Source organism: Xenopus laevis, chromosome 4L (genome assembly GCF_017654675.1).
Source record: "Xenopus laevis strain J_2021 chromosome 4L, Xenopus_laevis_v10.1, whole genome shotgun sequence".
Classification (NCBI taxonomy): Eukaryota; Metazoa; Chordata; class Amphibia; order Anura; family Pipidae; genus Xenopus; species Xenopus laevis.
Window position 1 is genome coordinate 140,030,543 of NC_054377.1, and position 18,563 is coordinate 140,049,105.

Sequence of the window (18,563 nt, forward strand, 5' to 3'; positions counted from 1 at the left end):
AAAACATACAGGTGGGCTCCTGATAAAACCAAACCCCATCAGAGCCAGAATTAAACATTCATGGGGCTGGGTGCAAAGTGTGCATGGGAGGGTGCAGTCACATTCACTTCTCCCCTCTCCCAGTCCCAGTAGTTGCATCTAGCCAGCTACAATGTATATCAATGGCGGAATGGTGCTCGAAATGCTTTGTTTTCTGAAGTTGCCTCACGTAGAAACTTCAGACAACTTCGGAAAACGAATTGCTGTGGGTGCCATCCCACTGGCAATTTACATTCTAGCCGGCTGGAAGGCATTTAGGGGAGATTAGTCGTCCGATGAAGAGGCGATTTGTCGATGGCCTTCTAATCTCCCAGGAATCTTAGCGTGTGTCACCACCCTTGTATTAACTTTTAGTATGATGTAGAGAGTGATATTCTGAGACTATTTGTAATTGGTTTTCATTTTTTATTATTAAGTTATTTAGTTTGTTATTCGGCAGCTCTCCAATTTGCAATTTCAACAGTCTGGTTGCTAAGGTCTTAATTACCCTAGCAACCATGCATTACATAAGAGACTGGAATATAAATAGGAGAGGCCTGATTGGAAATATCAATAATAACAAGTAGCAAAAACAATAAATGTGTAGCCTTGCAGAGCATTTGTTTTTTTAGATGGGGGTCGGTGAACCCAATTTGAAAGCTGGAAAGAGTCAGAAGAAGAAGGTAATTAATTCAAGAACTTTAAAAAAGAAAATAAGGGCCAATTAAAAAGTTGAACTACCCCTTTAATAATAACCAATAACCAGGAGTCACTATTGTCCCCATTATTTGGGGGGGGGGGGGGGGTGATCCAATATACTGTATAGCTGTGTGCAGGATTGGACTGGGGGGTCTGAGGCCCCCCTCCTGATCCCCTACTGCAACGTTGCACATGCGCAAAAGGAGCCACATATTTTTTTTAGGGCCAGGAGATCGGGAGAGGGGGTCTGGCCAGGGCCGGATTTGCCCAGCCGCTGGGTAATTCTGCTCGATTCTGGAGCATTAAGCACTAGACGCTTAGCGCTCCAGTCAGGAAGGGGGAGGAAGTTGGCCTCCAGGTCCCATCGGCTGAAATCCACCCCTGGGTCAGGCCCGGCTGGGGCCCACCAGATTTTTTCCAGGTGTCCTGCCGGCCAGTCCAACCCTGGTTGTATGAGGAAAGTTGCATTTCTTCGGGTAAAGAACTCTAGGGTGCTGGGAGTTGCAGGTAAGACGCAGCTATAATTGGGAGGGGGGAGTAGACGCAGTAAGCAGCACATAGAGCTAATGGCAGCTGTAAAGATGCATCTGTAACTGTCAGTCAGCCCAGGTTCCTGGGATTTGTAGTCCAGTGTCGGACTGGCCCACAAGGGAGACCAGGAAAACTGCCGCTGGGCCCAGGTGTCAGTGGGCCTCTTGCTTCTCCATTTGGCCTATTTCATGGCCATTCCCTATTTCTTTAAGAGGCTTACTAATGGAAGAATTGAGTATAGTATGTAGATATAAAAGAGTAGGAAAATAAAGAGGTTGAGTGAGGAGAGGAGGAATAATAGTTTGGAAAGTGGGCCCACGGTCTAGGGTTTTCTGGTGGGCCCCTGGCATCCCAGTCTGACACTGGTCCAGTAGAACTGACAGTTAGGAGTGCCTGTAATAGTGAATGGGGCAGCAGTTAAAGTGTATTATGTCCGGGCCCCTCCCCCTAATGATAGGGCCAGCCCCTTCTGGAAGCTAATTGGCTCCCCAAGCCACGGCCAGCGCTGACATCAGACGTGGGCAGAGTAGTAACATGGAGAGGCAGCGCTGCTCCTGAATCGCACCCACTGCCAGGCGATTCCGTGCGACACTGAGAGGGAGAAGCAGCAGCTGCAGCAGCCGGGGGAGCAGACAAAGGGCTCAGGTAAGAGACACGCTCTGTTACCACCCCTGCCGGGAGTTCTGCCCCTGCTGCTGATTCTCCAATAGGAAGAACCCGAGGCTGCAGCCAGACAGACACACAGACAGACAGGTGCCACACACTGAGGACTTGTACATCAGTAGTAACAGGCAGCGATGTGGGTGATGCCACACTGTGAGCTTTATTAATATTGTCACTTAGGTTTGTGTGTGGAGCTGCCATACTGCCCTTATAATTAACCCTTATACATATCAGTGCAACAGCGCCCCCAGAGGCCTCATTGTCACCAATAACATAGAATGTTTGCTGTACCCCCCCCAATAATGGCACACATATAGGGGTACTTACCTGCCATCAATGCTCTGTATATTGTCCCTTTAATCTGGGAATTCAAATACCTGTGTATGTACTTGTTCTGCACCTGCTCTAATCCCTGTCTGATGCCACTAATTTCCCAATGTCGCTGGCAGCAGTGCGCCTCCAGGCCCTGGAATGCCCAGTGTGCAGCTCTTGCTGAACTACAACTTCAGGGATGTGTCAGAGTTTCAATTCAGTTTACAGTTAGCACCTCCTGGCCTTAGCATGGAGGCTACAGTATGTGCAGTAAGTTCACTGTCATGATGGGGCTGGGTTGGCAGCCAGTTGGCATCAATAGTTGCTGCTGTTCAGCTACAGTTGTGTGACAGCTGGAGGGCCACATGTTGGTTGAGTCAGGTCTCTCAGACCCCAGCCCATCTGTAACCCTTGCCTTTCACTTTCGCTATAAGCAAGTTTGGAAAATCCCATGGCATTTGAAACTGCTGCAGAACCTTCTGGGCCGAAGAGCTTACAATTGACAGTCTCCATCTCATGCTGCTGATATCCACATTGAACAGCCATGTTCACCAAGAGGAGGTGCAGCAGCTGAATCGTACTGGGGTGCAGGTGGATTTTTCATTATCAATTGCCCCCAGCTGTCGGTTAGAATGCGGCAGAGAGGGTATTTGCCTCAGGTCCCCCGTTTAAAGGAACAGTAACCCCAAAAAACGAAAGTTTTTAAAGTAATGAAAATATAATGCAGTGTTGCCCTGCACTGGTGAAACTGATCTGTTTGCTTCAGAAACACTACTATTGTTTATATAAATAAGCTGCTGAGTTGCAATGACGGCAATTTAAAAAAGTCTATATGGCACAGGTTAAATAGTGGATAACAGATAACATTATGTTCTACAGAGCTTATCTGCTGTGTAACCTGAGCCTTTTCTCCTTTGAATGGCTGCCCCCATTGCAACACAGCAGCTTATTTATATAAACTATAGTAGTGTTTCTGAAGCAAACACCCCAGTTTTACCAGTGCAGGCAGTGGCGTAACTAGATATTACTGGGCCCCACAGCAAATTATTTTTCAGGCCCCCAAAATGTTTAGAGGTTGACTTGTTTCTCCAATATTTATTGAAATTGTATATGAATTAGGGCCTCATGGGGCCCCTATACCTCCTGGGCCCCCCTGCAGACGCAGGGTCTGCTTCCTCTATAGTTATGCCCCTGAGTGCAGGGCAACACTGCTTTATATTCTTATTACTCTAAAACGCTTTTCTTTTTATGGTACTGTTCCTTTAAGACCATCCTGCTTATATTATTTATACACTAATCATTTAAGTTGTAATTAAACAACAAGATTCCCCCCACTTCCCTAACTGTATGCCCCCCCCCCGCTTAGGATGAAAGTGCCCCCGTATCTCCGGCGAGAAGACTAGCTGTGTTGTTTATCAGTTTATTATATAAACGTGTGTATGTAGAGCTGCTAGTGAGCGCAAGACCATATGTGCACGTTCGGAGCATGAGTGGGAAGAATCCCAATATTTCCTCTTGTTGGGAAGCACATTCCTAGATCGTTCCGTATGTCACATGTACCGTGTCTGTGCCGTACTGAAGCCTCCGTCCCTTACGTTCTCCGTCGTGTCGTTGGCCCAGTCTAAAGGTGGCCATAGACGTTATAATTAAGATTGTTTCAATACTCACGTGTAGAGCTGAATCGTCAGATATATATATAGAAACAATAGAATTCTACCTGTATCTAACGATTCAGCACTAACAATGGCCGATGGATATCCAAGTCCATCGGCTCATTTCCTACATACACCCATCGAATATCGTTCGAAAATCAATTTTGTAAAATATTATCGGTGCGTCTATGGCCACCTTAACGCCAAATGCAGCAGGGGTCTTGATATCGAATGCATGGCTCTAATGTAACTGGATCACTGCTTTGCTATTATGAAATGCTGTGAGTGGCATCAATATATGGGCCCCCGCTGAACCCTGTCTGGGGCCCCTCTCCCTTGAGCAACATAGAGAGAGAACAGAAGCTCCCTGCTTCTCATAAAGTTATCAGATGAGTTTGCAGGCAGTTGTATTGACAGTGGGGAAAGGGATACAGGGCTAATTTACTAACATAGCTGAGCAGTTGAACATAACCGACCAGCAGTTTAAAGGAACAAAAACATCAAAAAATAAAAACTTAATAAAAATATAATGCAGTGTTGCCCTGTACTGGTAAAACTGGTGTGTTTACTTCAGAAACACTAATATTGTTTATATAAATAAGCTGCTGTGTAGCAATGGGGGCAGCCATTCAAAGGAAAAAAAGGCTCAGGTTACACAACAGATAAGCTCTGTAGAACATAATGGTGTTATCTGTTATCCACTGTGCCATATAGCCTTTTTTCAATTTCCGCCATTGCTAGACAGCATCTTTTTTATATAAACTATAGTAGTACTTATCTGTTATCTACTGTGTATCCTGTGCTTGAATGGCTGCCCCCATGGCTACACAGCAGCTTGTTTATATAAACTATAGTAGTACTTATCTGTTATATACTGTGTATCCTGTGCTTGAATGGCTGCCCCCATTGCTACACAGAAGCTTGTTTATATAAACTATAGTAGTACTTATCTGTTATCTACTGTGTATCCTGTGCTTGAATGGCTGCCCCCATTGCTATACAGAAGCTTGTTTATATAAACTATAGTAGTGTTTCTGAAGCAAACAGATCAGTTTTACCAATGCAGGGCAACACTATTATATTTTATAAAATATTTTATATTTTAATTACTTTAATACACACATTTTTTGGTGTTACTGTTCCTTTAAGCAACCTTTCTACAAGTTGGAAAATGAAAGCAAAATCCTGATCTTTTGCTACTGGCAACTCGTGCAAATCAGCACCTATCATAATAAATCAGCCCCATAAGGTCTTACTGATTGTGAGTAAAGTACAAAAATGAGTGCCGCCGTATATTCACAATAAAGGGTACTGGCGCCATTTGCTGGCGGTCTTCGTTTGCCTAGTGTTTCTTTGGCACAAAATATTCTAAAATGTGAGCACAGATCCCAAATGGAGCGTGGATATTACATTTTTGCCTATAATGTTGCATGTTGACCTTTCCGTGCTGAGGTGGTCTAGATATTTTAGGGGCAGCCAAGTTGAGCAAATCAGCATGGCGCATTTCATGTACTAATGACCTGCTGTGTTTCCTCTGCCTTGCTAAGCTTTCTTGTTTCTTGCTCAGCTGCTTAATCCTTTATGGGCTTTGAATCCTACAGTGATGTAGACAGTAAGTTTCAGGTAGGACCATGGACCACTGCAGTGTCTATGCTCTGGTATATGCGTAGCTAGAATCTCAGCCGTAAAGCAAAGCAGAACTGCTGCACTTATTTCAGATGCAGGACCGGATTTGTGGCGAGGCCACAAAGGCGAGGGCCTAGGGTGGCAAGCTGGTAGGGGTGGCATGCCAACAGGGCACCCCCGCTGAAATCCGGCTCTTTTTAAACACTGTGAAAAATATTTTTCGGTGGTTAGTCTTCCACTAGGGCTCAGCCTAGAGGACCTCATTTTTGCTTTGTATCAGGTATGCACAGAATCCACTATTTGGGATTTGGCTGAATCCTTTGTAAAAATATTTGGCCAAATACCGAACCAAATCTTGATTTGCATAATCAAATTAAGGGAGGGGAAGGAAAAAGTGGAACAGTTGTTTTTACTTCCTTGTTTTGTGATGAGAAGTCACATGATTTCCCTGCAGCCCCTAATTTACATATGCAAATTAGGATTTGGATTCGGTTCGGCCAGGCACAAAGATTCAGCCAAATCCAAATTCTGCTGAGAAAAGTCGAATCCTGGATTCAGTTCATCCCTACTTTGTATAAATGATCGGGCCCCAAACAAACCCCAGCACCCACAATAGCCCTGACTCAATAGCCTTCTGAATAGCAGTGTTTTGCTGGGATGAAAAAAGTTATAGTATAATAATAATACTACGCTCTATTACACCACTGGTAAACTGTCATGCTAATTTGCAAATGCAGCGCAAATTAATTGCTAGCGTTTGCGTAAACAGAACCGCTAAACACATTTCTTTTAATGAAGTCCCTCGTTCCATAGATTAACTGTGGGGATCTTTGGCTGATGAGGTCTTAATTGTCCCAGGGAATTAATTCAACTTGTCCTTCTCATTTCTTGTTACAGCTTCCTGAGCAGGAAGTGAGGGTTTGCAGAAGCAATTGTCTTCCCCCAGGCTACTTAAAACCATGGCATTTATTTACTTCATAGTGAATTTTTTGAGAAATATAGACATTTCCCCAGTTTCTTTCTCATCTACCCTTCCACCGGACTTGTTTACTATCCATCTATGCTTGGTATTATAGAATTCTCTGTTTAAATTCATGAGGATTCTAAAAAATATGGTAAATGTAATAGGAACGGTCCCTGGAGATTAGAGGATGTTGGCAGCTTCTCAGTACAGCCCCCGGCTGATCCATAGGCCTGCCCGAAAGGTTAAAACTAAAGCTCCCCATAGACATGACGGTTCTTCTTGCCGAACGACCGATTCTAGGGAAGTCCGACCAATCCTCTGTCAAATGAAACACCACATTTCTTTCCTTCTATTGTGTACTCATGGACTTCTGTATCAGACTTCCTGCCTTCACCCTAAACCTCATTGCCCTGGGCGTGAGCATGCTCAGTTTGTTCCTCTCCCCCCCCCTCCCTTCTCTACTGTAATCTGAGTCCAGAGCTATAAGTGAGCAGGGAGAGACTCAGGCAGGAAGTGATGTCAGCTAATATGGCAACTGCTCTCCTAAACAAACAGAGAGTTTCTAGAGCTTTTTACTCAGGTATGGTAAAAAATTCTACAGAATAAATATAGCATTCTAGCTTGCACTATTGCAGCTAATCTGTTGGCAATAAAATGCCTCCGTAGCTTTCTTTCTCCTTTAAAGGGGACACTACTGCATAGAATCAGTCCAGAATGGTTGACTGATCTCATGTTATCACACTGCCTACGCTCAGTATCTCAAAGGAAATCTCATACTTGCTGTAACTAGCGGGTCATGATGTCTCTTGTAATATCTTAGTGAATTACACAATTCTAATGCAATGCTTATGTAAGTATTCTCTCTGTAACTTCTACTGCCTCTGCCTTGATTGTACTGTATACCAGCATACTGTATTCAGGGACACCTAGTGGCAGGTCAGGGATAGGCAACTTACATGGAGCAGGTCACCAAGTTCCTAGTAGTTGGGCAGACTGCTTGTCAGTCTTTGGAGGGGAGGTGGTATGACCCCAAGGGCAGTTGTGCAACAGGTGCAGCCACTTTGGGAAAGGAATGAGATATATGAGCTGGTTCCTGCTTACTTACAACTTGGTCATTTTTTGCAGCTTTCTGGCAATGAAAGAAGAATGTAGATGTTAAAAAGCATCACTTTGCCATGGCAACCATTATGGTAAATGGATCACCATGGGAATGTAGTTGCTGAATAGCAATTACTGGGCTGTAACTGTCTCTAGCATTGATAGAGTTAGGGTACTAGCACAGACCCCTTCTCCCTGTTACTGTTCATTCTGCCTTTCTAATTTTTGAGCAATGGTCTCCCTGGTCAATTCTGGGCATTCTTTAGCTGGAGATGCCCATTTATATGCCAATGAGAAACATTGTGGCTGTTGAGCAGTGATCATCATTGAGCCATGGGCTGAAGTTCATCTCTGTAGATGGTTCCAAGGGTTTGGAGAACAAGTTTGTGGTCATGCTTAATAAAATAATAAAATATGAACGTGATTGACTGCTTCAAAACTGTAGGGCTCCCCTTGATGGAGCCACATGGGTAGAATGCCTTTTTGCTCCCTAGAAACGTAAAAGCACAGAATGTGCATCAGAGTGAAATTTGAGTTGAATACATATTTGCTCTCATAGATAACACTATGTTTGGGACCTTGATATGAGCTAGTGTCGGTTGATGAATATTGGGCCTCTACACTGGACTTGAACTAAACTCCGCTGCAAGCCATTGTTTTAATGTGATAGAAAACATTTAACATTGGGTAAGTAAAGAGCTTTGTTGCATGTTGGAGCAGGAAGGTTGAAGGGGAAGTCAGCAGATAACATAATTATCTAAGTAACTGCTTTCTCTTTGTCCTTCCTGTTTTTTATTTTCCATTTTAGTCTGGTTTCCAGATCATTTTTTTCAGATAATGGTGCTAAAAGACTAGGAATAGAATCCACTTAGGATGGGACCAGAATGGAGATTTGAGAGCATAGAGTACTGCGCAGGGGTAATAGCAGTGCTGTAGCCGTACAACATGTGCTTCCCCCAGCCTGCCCCCAGTGATTCACCTTATATGTGACCGGGCCTAAAGGACAGGTCTTGAGGGACTAGGTAGGGTGGGACAGCAGAAGAGTAGCAGGTCTTGAGGGGTCCTTGATAAATAATAAGGTAAACATTTTAATGGAATATAGAAAGGGTCTCAAAAAACTGTTTCTGGAAGGCACTAGGAGATGCCTACCATCCCAGTTTGTCCCCATTTAGGCAGAACGGTGCTGACTATTTGATTGATATGTAACTTACCCAGGTGATGGGGGGTAGGTGGGGTAGGACAGCTGGGGATTAGCAGGTCTTGAGGGGAAAAACCAACAAGGGGAATGGGCAGCCAGTTTGTAGAGGTTGCTGTAATCACATTTTTATAATAGGGAGCATCCAAGTGTGTTGCTGAACGTTACTGGAATGCAAGGTTGTGCCAGGGCCTAGGGGAAATGGGAAAACTCAGGAGAGAGAAAGATGGAAAGAGAATGTAAGGAATGAAGATGATAGTAGAAGTAAAGATAAAGCCTTGGCAGCACGTCTGAGTGGTTATAATGATAAAGTTATGTGGCCTCCCATACCATGAAACACCATGAAAAGTTGTTTATTATCACAAGGTGCCCATGCTCCTTAGAGCTTGCTATTTGGTGACCAGACATAAGATGATCATCAGCTGAAGTTGGCACATAGCTACAGATGTTGGGTTTCCCTTGCTTCATATTGCCGGTTCTTCCATGTGTTTGGGTTGCATGAACCTCTGGGCTGTCTTTGATGTAACTAGAAGCTACTGGGTCCATTTAAGGGTTCCTCAAACTATGGTTAGATGAGCTGAATTTGCACATTAGGCAATGCCCTATTGGGCCCCCTAAACAGTCATCGGCTCTCCTTCCCCTATTATGGGTATCACTGTAAAACTATTGTATTTTAAATGTGCCTAAAATTTAGTGGAAGACTTTATTCCTTAGAGCAGCCCAGTGCCGACTATTTAGGACACACCATCACAGACGGAAGGCAATATAATTATATCTTCTGGGCGTAATTTGATTGTGAAGGAATTCCACTAATGTACCAGATGCTAATACCAAGATCTGCACTGAGGGAAGGTGGCTAATGGAGGGGAATGAATAAAAGGATTGTATGTACCATTCAGAGATGATTATTTTATAATAAGGAAGCACAAATAGTCATTCAAGCTGCTCCCAAAATAGGATCATCTCCCTAGAGACCAAAAGATTTTGAGGTTTTGTATTTTGCCTCAATAAAGATCTGACGCGCGTTGCTCCTTACAGGCTTCTGCCTGGAGCTGGTTTAACTTACCCTTTGCCACTAGAAACCAGAGAGACAGAGAGATTTTCTTGTAAATGGGGAAAAAAGATAAAAAGATTTCTGCAGTGATGACGTTCAGGCACAAGACCTATCATTGTGGGGATATCAAAGGCATTGCCTGATGAGGGCACCCATCCCATCTCTGTGTCCTTTTCTAAGATCAGAACGTTCTCCAGATGAGTCAGACGGAGGGACCTTGTTGTTCCCAGATGAAACATGGTTGGTTTTGTTCCGCTGATTGTGGTAACTTTCTCTACTGAGTTTGCCTTATGAGTTATATTACTTAAAGTAAATACATGATAGGTGATTATATATAAACTAGGCCAACCTTGGACAAACCCTCTGTTACCAACTATTTAGGTAGGAAATTGCATTATTTGGCTGACTTTGTTGTATTATGCAAATTACTAAACCTCCTTTTCTTTAACCTTGCTGGATGTGATCCGTTGTCCTCCGGGTTTGTTAAGTTGGCCATACACAGGCCAACCAAATTGATGAACCCATGAGCTGAATAGATGGATACCATAGAGCAATGATCCCCAACGAGTGGCTCACAAGCAACATGTTACTCCCCAACCCCTTGGATGTTGCTCCCAGTGGCCTCAAAGCAGGTGATTATTTTTGAATTCCAGGTTTGGAGGCAAGTTTTGGTTGTATAAAAACCATGTGTACTGCCAAACAGATTCTCCTGTAGCCTGTCAGTCCGTATAGCCAATCACAGCCCTTATTTAGCACCCCAGGAACATTTTACATGCTTGTGTTGCTCCCCAACTCTCTTTACATTTGAATGCGGGTCATGGGTAAAAAATGTTGGGGACCCATACACGCATATGACCACATTTCTATTGTTTGTTCGGATCAAGACAAGGCCAAGGATGTTAAGATCTGGTCTTGGAGCTGATATAGACATTAAGACCATCTCAGTTACTAAATCATGTTTGTTTAGTTTCTGCATAGTATAACCTATATTACCACTCACTTGCTGTGACCTGTGCTTTGACTCCTAATAGCTCTTGAGTGTATATCCACACACTGCAGGGTCTTGTTGAACTAATCCCACCTTATTTTAAATTTTGCTCAGTGACCCCAGTAACCCTGCGTCCCTGAGACAATAAATTCACTATGTGCCTGAGATGGGTAAAGAACATAGAAACCCTGCCTGGGAGATAATGTCTCACCTAATTCTCCCATAACATGAATAGACTGCACGAACAGCACTCATAAAGGCAGCGGGAAGGAGGCAAAACCAGCATCTGGTAAGAGCAGAATATGAGGAACTGGCTTTTGTGGAAGTGGATAATTGAGATTTATTATGGCGGTGGCCTATTTCCAGATTAAAGGGGCGGTACATCTTTAAAAGGATTTGCTGATGTCAGAGGTGGGCACGACATAGACAGAGAAGTCACTAGAGGGGGTCAGTGTACAATTTACCTGGTGCCATCAACAAAGGAGTCTGGAAGATGGGTACCCACACCGGGGGTATTTTGTTATCGCTGAACCCATCTGTTTCATGGCTAAATTGCCCTGCATATCTTTAATGAGCTGCTACTGGGAAACTTGACAGGGGGAATAAATGGATTCATTTTTAAAACTTGAATTTACATTATAATAAGAGCAAAAAATAAGGAAAATAAAAAATATAATAATATAATATAATTATTATTATAGTGATATATTATTGGAGCTATATGTGGGATCGTGGTTGTATATAGTAAGGCAATATCCTGCCAGGAGAAGTCAATATGGAGTAATTAAAAATTGCAGCCTCCAGTCATTGTGGTTCAGTAAAAGCTGGAGACTGCTGGTTGTTTGATGCTTAACAGGGGATGCTGGGAGTTGTAGTAAAACAGCTCCCAGAGGGCTTTGCCATGCCTATAATAGGATTAGGGCTTGCTCGTATAAAATTTATACAGCAATGACAAAGCTCTCAAACAGTGTAATATATAAAACAGTGTTTTTATATAGAATTGCTGGAAAAAGACAACATTTTCTCTCTTTATTTAAAAATATTTTGGCTCCATTCCCAGAACCATGTATCAAAACAGAGAAGCAGTTAAAATACCAACATTGCTGCAGCCAGAAGCCATGACTGTTACTATGGCACCTGTGCACCACATTTGCTACACCACCAGGGTATACGGCAGGTTCTTTAGTGCGAAATATATCAGCATGGCTTTAAGTTTGAGTTAACTTTTAGTATGATGTAGAGAGGGATATTCTGAGACAATTTGCAGCTGGTTTTCATTTTTTTATTGTTTGTGGTTTTTGAGTTATTTAGCTTTTTATTCAGCAGCTTTCCAGTTTTATCAACCTGGTTGCTAGGCTCCAAATTACCCTAGCAACCCTGCATTGATTTAAATAATAAACTAGAATATGAATCAGAGGACCTGAATAGAAAGATGAGTAATAGCAAGCAGTGCATTTGTGGTTAGATGGGGTCAGTGACCCCCATTTGAAAGCTGGAAAAGTCAGAAGAAAAAGGCAAATAATTCAAAAATAATAAGAAAATTGAAAAGTTGCTTAGAATTGGCCATTCTAGGTGACCTCTTTGCCACCACTGCACGTGCCAATGAATGATGTTGGCAGAAGGGACATTACAATGTATGGTGCATGCTCTTGACATCACCGCAACCCACATCTGATACCCCCCCACACACACATCTGCCGCTGGATTTTGTAGGAATATATCCGGCATCCATGGAACAGGTTTTTTTTTAAAGCCTATTGGAAAGCTTAAAATAACAGTTTTTGGTTTCAGTTCCCCTTTAAAATACCCACTGTGTCATAATAACACGCAGCCAATGAGAACCTTAGAACACAGACAGGGCTAGCCGTGGCCAGTGTCGGACTGGGACACCTGGGGCCCACCCAAAAACCTTTGACCAGGGGCCCACCAAGTAATCTTAGACCAGGGGCCCACTCTCACTACTATTATACTCCTCACTCAACCTCTATTCTCCTAGTCTCTTTTCTTTACATACTATAATCTATTATTCCATCTATTAAGCCACTTAGTTCTCATAGAAATAGGGAATGACCATGAAATAGGCCAAATGTTTAGAAGCAGGAGGGCCACTGACACCTGGGCCCACCGGGACTTTTCTTGGTATCCCTGTGGGCCAGTCCAACACTGGCTGTGGCTGAATCCAATGAGAACATTAGAACAATGTCATGGCCGACCAGATGTAAACTGTAACAGAGCTCTAGGACATTTACAGGGTTAAAAACCAGCCTACAACCAATCAGAGCGTGAGAACATTGGCATAGCCAATGAGAAGATGAAAATTATATTCTCACCAACTGTAACCAAAGGGACAGCTTGTACATTAGAGCATTAGACAATACAGAAGGCTGTTTGTGGTTGCTGGGAGTTGTAATCCAACAACAGCTGGAGGGCCACAGGTTGGACATCCCTAATTTTCATAGTATCCTCCTGCATCATCACAGGGGCCCCATCCTCTCTCCTTACAACCCTGCGATGCCCTGCTGACCACAGAGCGCTGCGTGGGAAAACGGGATTTTTCCGTGGTTGTTGAACCTCCAGTGCAGAAGCCTTTTCTCTGGCTGGTGACCTAAATCCATAAGAGGGATTCACAGTAATAGTGCATTACCATTGCATGCGATGAGCCTCGGGGCTGAATAGAAATCCTTTATTTCAGTGAAATCCCCTTCGCTGCGATGGGAAAAGCAATTCTGCGCTGAGCAGATTTAGCCGGGTGTATGGCTGAGGTTTATGGATAAATGGGGGATTGGATGGGACAACAGTGTTCCCATTTGTTTCCATTTATTCCCTTGGTAATGAGATACAAAAAGAAATTAATTTGCTTTTTCTCATTCTCAAAGTGATTACCCATGAATGGGTAATAAATTGCCGGTATAATCCCGGAGCCCCTAAGATACCAAACCCTGCGTCATAGAGTGTATCCTGCTCAAATGCCAGTGAGCTCCGTGTTGATCACAAATGCCAATGTGCCATGGACCCAAGAGAGTATTTATTCCACCTCCCGAGAATTCCAGGACTCTGCAAATTACAGATTTCATCAAATTATAATATAAATGTAAAAACAAAGTCTTACTTCTTTACAGGGGTCGTTCACTTTTGATTTGACTTTTAGTATAATGCAGAGAGTGATAATCTGAGGCAATTTGCAATTTTGAGTTATTTTGCTTTTTATTCAGCAGCTCTCCAGTTTCCAAATTCAGCAATCCGGTTGCTAGGGGCAAAATTACCCTGGCAACCATGCATTGACTGGAATATGAATAGGAGAGGCCTAGATAAAAAGATGAGTAATAAAATTTGTAGCCTTACCGAGCATTTGATTTTTAGATGGGGTCAGTGACTCCCATTTAAAAGCTAGAAAGAGTCAGAAGAATTAGAAAAATAATTAGACTATAAAAAAATAAACAATGAAGACCAATTCAATAGTTGCTTACAGTTGGCCATTATATAGCATACTTAGGGGCAGATTTATCAAGGGTCGAATTTCGAGGTACAAAAAACGTCGAAATCCCACCATCAAATTGAAAAACTTTGAATTCGAATATCGAATTTGAAGTTTTTTCACCGAATTTGGCAATCGTACGATCGAATAAAAAAAAAAAAAAAAAATGATTTTAGCGTATGATCGAAGGATTTTTATTTGATGTGTAAAGACTTTAAAAAAGTTTGTAGAAGGTCCCCATAGGCTAACATAGCAATTTGGCAGGTTTCATTTGGCGAAGTATTGAAGTCAAAGTTTTTTTTAAAGAGACAGTTCTTTGATTATCGAATGGTCGAATATTCAAACGTTATTTATGTTTTTTACTTTGAATCGAAGTCAAAGTAAATTCGAAGTCGTAGTATCCTATTCGATGGTCTAAGTATCCAAAAAATTACTTCGAATTTTGAATTTTTTTACTTTGAAAATTCCCTCAAATTCACATCGACCCTTGATAAATCTGCCCCTAAAAGTTAACTTAAAGGTGAACCTTCCCTTTAAGAACTAACACCCTAAAGATCCGCTGCCCTAGGCCTGGGCCTGCAGTTTGTAGGATTACAGGGAATTTTTTTCAAATACACTGCAGGAATACTGACTTGAAGGGTCTCCATATATGGTATCTGTGATATGGAAACCCATTATCCACAAAGCTCCGAATTAAGGGAAGACCATCTCCTATATACTAATTTTTAATCAAATAATCTAAATTTTTAAAAATAATTTCCTTTTTCTCTGTAATAATAAAACAGTAGCTTGTACTTGATCCCAACTAAGATATAATTAATCCTTATTGGAATCAAAACCATACTATTGGAGTTAATTAATGTTTAAATTATATTTAAGTAGACTTAAGGTATGGAGATCCATTACTTATGGAAAGACCCCTTATTTGGAAAACTCCAGGTCCTGCATATTCTGGATAACAGATCTTGAACCTGTACTAGGGATTGTGTAGAAATTTTCACTGTAACATTAAATGAGCAGGGGTCACTTTCATTTCATATTGTGAATTAATATAAATGCTGGGAGTCACCGTGCCATTTAAAGCTGTTTGTCACTGTTTCAGTTAATAGTGTAGACAACAGTGTAGAATACAGTAGAAAATTTGTTTTATATCTAGCGGGTCATATATATCTACAAGGTCACCGTCAGGGGGTACAATTCTAATTGTAGGCTGGGCCTCAATGAAATTTAAATGACAGTTGTCTGTAATCTCGGCTGCACAGGTGCCAAAGAAATATTTTGTCTTTGATTTTTTTCTGCTTTGTATATCTTCAGTATGGGGGGCATCAGGGGGTCATGTCATTTTTTTTATCTTAAAACGCATGTGGCAAAAAAATAAAGTTTCAGGTGAGAATTTGAGAAAATCTCCCATGGCAACATTTTCACGCCATTTTCACGTGTGGCAGCTGGTGGGTTGTGATGCTTTGATGTCACATTTTGACATAGAAAATAACATACAGCCAATAATAATACGGTTCCTGCTTGAATCTCTACCGCATTACTTAGCCAGGTGTTGTCCATTTTGCATCATGTGACCTGCCATCGTTGCAGATGGCTGTTGCTAATTGGCTGCCTTGTCGAGGTAATCGTATGCTCCTGAACAAATTAGCAAAGTGGGTAAATAAAGGAACAGTGCGTGATTACTGGCTTTGATCACATATTTAATGAAGCCAAGAACCAGTTCCACTGCTCTGGGAGACAGGTTCAACCAGATTGTTTGAGGAGCCAGAGATGGAATTAGTTTTTTTAAATCTGTCTGTGTCTATCTATCTCAATCTGTCTGTCTCTATCAATCTGCCTCTGTCTGTCTCTATCAATCTGCCTCTGTCTGTCTCTATCAATCTGTCTGTCTCTATCAATGTGCCTCTGTCTGTCTCTATCAATCTGCCTCTGTCTGTCTTTATAGAACAATGGCTGTTTAGTGTAAGGCTGAATCTACAAGCAGAAGTAAAGAACACAGCAGTAGGTAAGTGTGATTAGCTTTTGGCCCATGATTATCTCCCAAAAAAAGGCATTGAAAAATAAATTGGTCCTTCCCTGTGAGTAGCCTATTTGTGCAGGTAGTTGCTTATCAGGTATGTTAGCCAATAAGGTGCCTTAATGTGGCCATAGACGTTACAATTACTATCTTTCCTGGAAAAGATGTTTCCAGGAAAGATTGTTCATTTCAATACACACGTGTAGAGCTGAATCGTCAGATATACATATAGAAACAATAGATTTCTACCTGTATCTGACGATTCAGCACTAACAATGGCCGATGTTCGGGTTCCTTCAAAGGTGCCCAATCAAAATTTTCCGTCCAGCCCGATCAACGAGCCGACAGATATCCAAGTCTTCTGCCGATATTAGTCGTCTCAGCTCCCACCATACACACACCGAATATAGTACGGAAATTTGTTTTATACGATAATATTGGTTCATCTATGGCCAACTATAGAAAGGGGGATTAGAAATGAAAACCAAGGTCTCAGATTTGATTCATCGTGCTCCGTACTGCGCCCCATGATTGGGATGTTGGATTAGTCATGTGGAGTCAGTGGTGGTACACTTTTAAGTTAACTTTTAATATGTTATAGAATTGCCAGTTTTTACTTGGTCTTCATTATTTATAGTTTTTGAATTATTTGCCTTCTTCTTCTGATTCTTTCCCCCTTTCAAATAGGGGGTCACTGACCCCATCTGAAAAACAAATTTCTGTAAGGCTACAAATTTATTGTTATTGCTAATTTTTATTACTCCTCTTTCTGTTCAGGCCTCTCCTATTCATATTCCAGTCTTTTATTCATATCAATGCATGGTTGCTAGGGGAATTTGGACCTTAGTAACCGGATTGTTGAAATTGCAAACTGGAGAGCTGCTGAATAAAAAGCTAAATAACTCAAAAACCACAAATAATAAAAAAAATGTAAACCAACCAGATCCCCAACCAGTAGCTCGTGAGTAACATGTTGCTCCCCAACCCCTTGGATGTTGCTCCCAGTGGCCTCAAAGCAGGAGCTTATTTTTGAAGGGCAAGTCTTGGGTATAAAAACCAGGTGCACTGCCAAACAGAGCCTCAATGTAGATTGACAATCCACACAGGGGCTACCAAATGGCCAATCACAGCACTTATTTGGCACCCCAAGATTTTTTTATGCTTGTGTTGCTCCCCAACTCCTTTTACAAAAGGTTAGGGATCCCTGCTCTACATCATACTAAGGGCAGAGACACGCTCAGATTCGGGGAGATTAGTCGCGGAACGACAAATCTCCTCTTCTTCGAGACGACTAATCTCCCCGAACTGCCTCCCGCCAGCTAGAATGCAAATTGCCGGTGGGATTTCAATCGGATTGCTTTGTTTTCCAAAGTCGCTCGAAGTTGCTTCACGAGAAACTTCGGGCAACTTCGGAAAACGAATCACTCCAAGTGCCATCCTGCTGGCGATCTAGATTGTAACTGGCGGGAGACATTTTGGGGAGATTAGAAGAGGCAATTTATCGCCGCACGACTAAATCTGCCCGAATCTGTGCGTTTGTCTCTGCCCTTAACGTTAACTCAAAGGTGAGCAACCTCTTTAAAGGACCAGTAACATAAAAAAAAATGTAAAAAAAATTTGTATCTTTTTAACGAAAAAAAACACCAAGACAGTTTTCAACTTTTAAATCATAAAGCTTTTATTAAGAAATTACTTACTGATTCTCTGCATGCGCTCCTCTTCAGAAACGGTGACAGGGCGACAATCCCCAAACTTTATTATCCATGAGCAACATTCATATGTAAAAAGGGTTGGGGAGCAATGTAAGCATGCACAACCAAAACACAATATGCTCCTAGCTGCTGAGTACGAAAGAGGGGAACTTTCAATAAACATACTCGCACTGCTATCTATGGTCCACTCAGGTGCTTACCCTTTAGTTAATGCACCCCATCTCCAACCAACAATAAATAAGGGCAAAAATCAAGGTCACTTTTCACGCCTCTGGGATGGCCCGGGTACAGCACCCCAGACCTATAGCAAGGGGAGACTTCAAACATTTACTGCATAGCAGCAACACTCCTGTACTCCATGCATGTGTGTAAAAAAAAAAAGTTTTATTTCACATTAATCCTGACTTTCGACACATAATCATAGGCAAGCATGAAAAATGTTCCTGGGTGGTGCCAAATAAGTGCTGTAGCCCCTATGTGAACTGGAAGTCTACAGGAGACTCTGTTTTGCAGTACAGCTGGTTTTTATACAACCAAAACTTTCCCCCAAACCAGGAAT

At 42.2% G+C, this 18,563-nt stretch overlaps 1 protein-coding gene across 3 annotated transcripts in view; it reads left to right on the forward strand.

Moving 5' to 3' along the window:
- The first annotated feature begins 1,739 nt into the window (after window positions 1-1,739).
- The window catches only part of camk1.L (calcium/calmodulin-dependent protein kinase I L homeolog), a 114,433-nt gene continuing 97,609 nt past the window's right edge, over window positions 1,740-18,563 (forward strand). The window contains exons 1-2 of one of the 3 annotated variants that reach the window (XM_018256541.2): window positions 1,749-1,893; window positions 16,221-16,280. The gene's annotated coding sequence lies outside the window, so the exon portion shown is untranslated. 3 annotated transcript variants of the gene reach the window in all.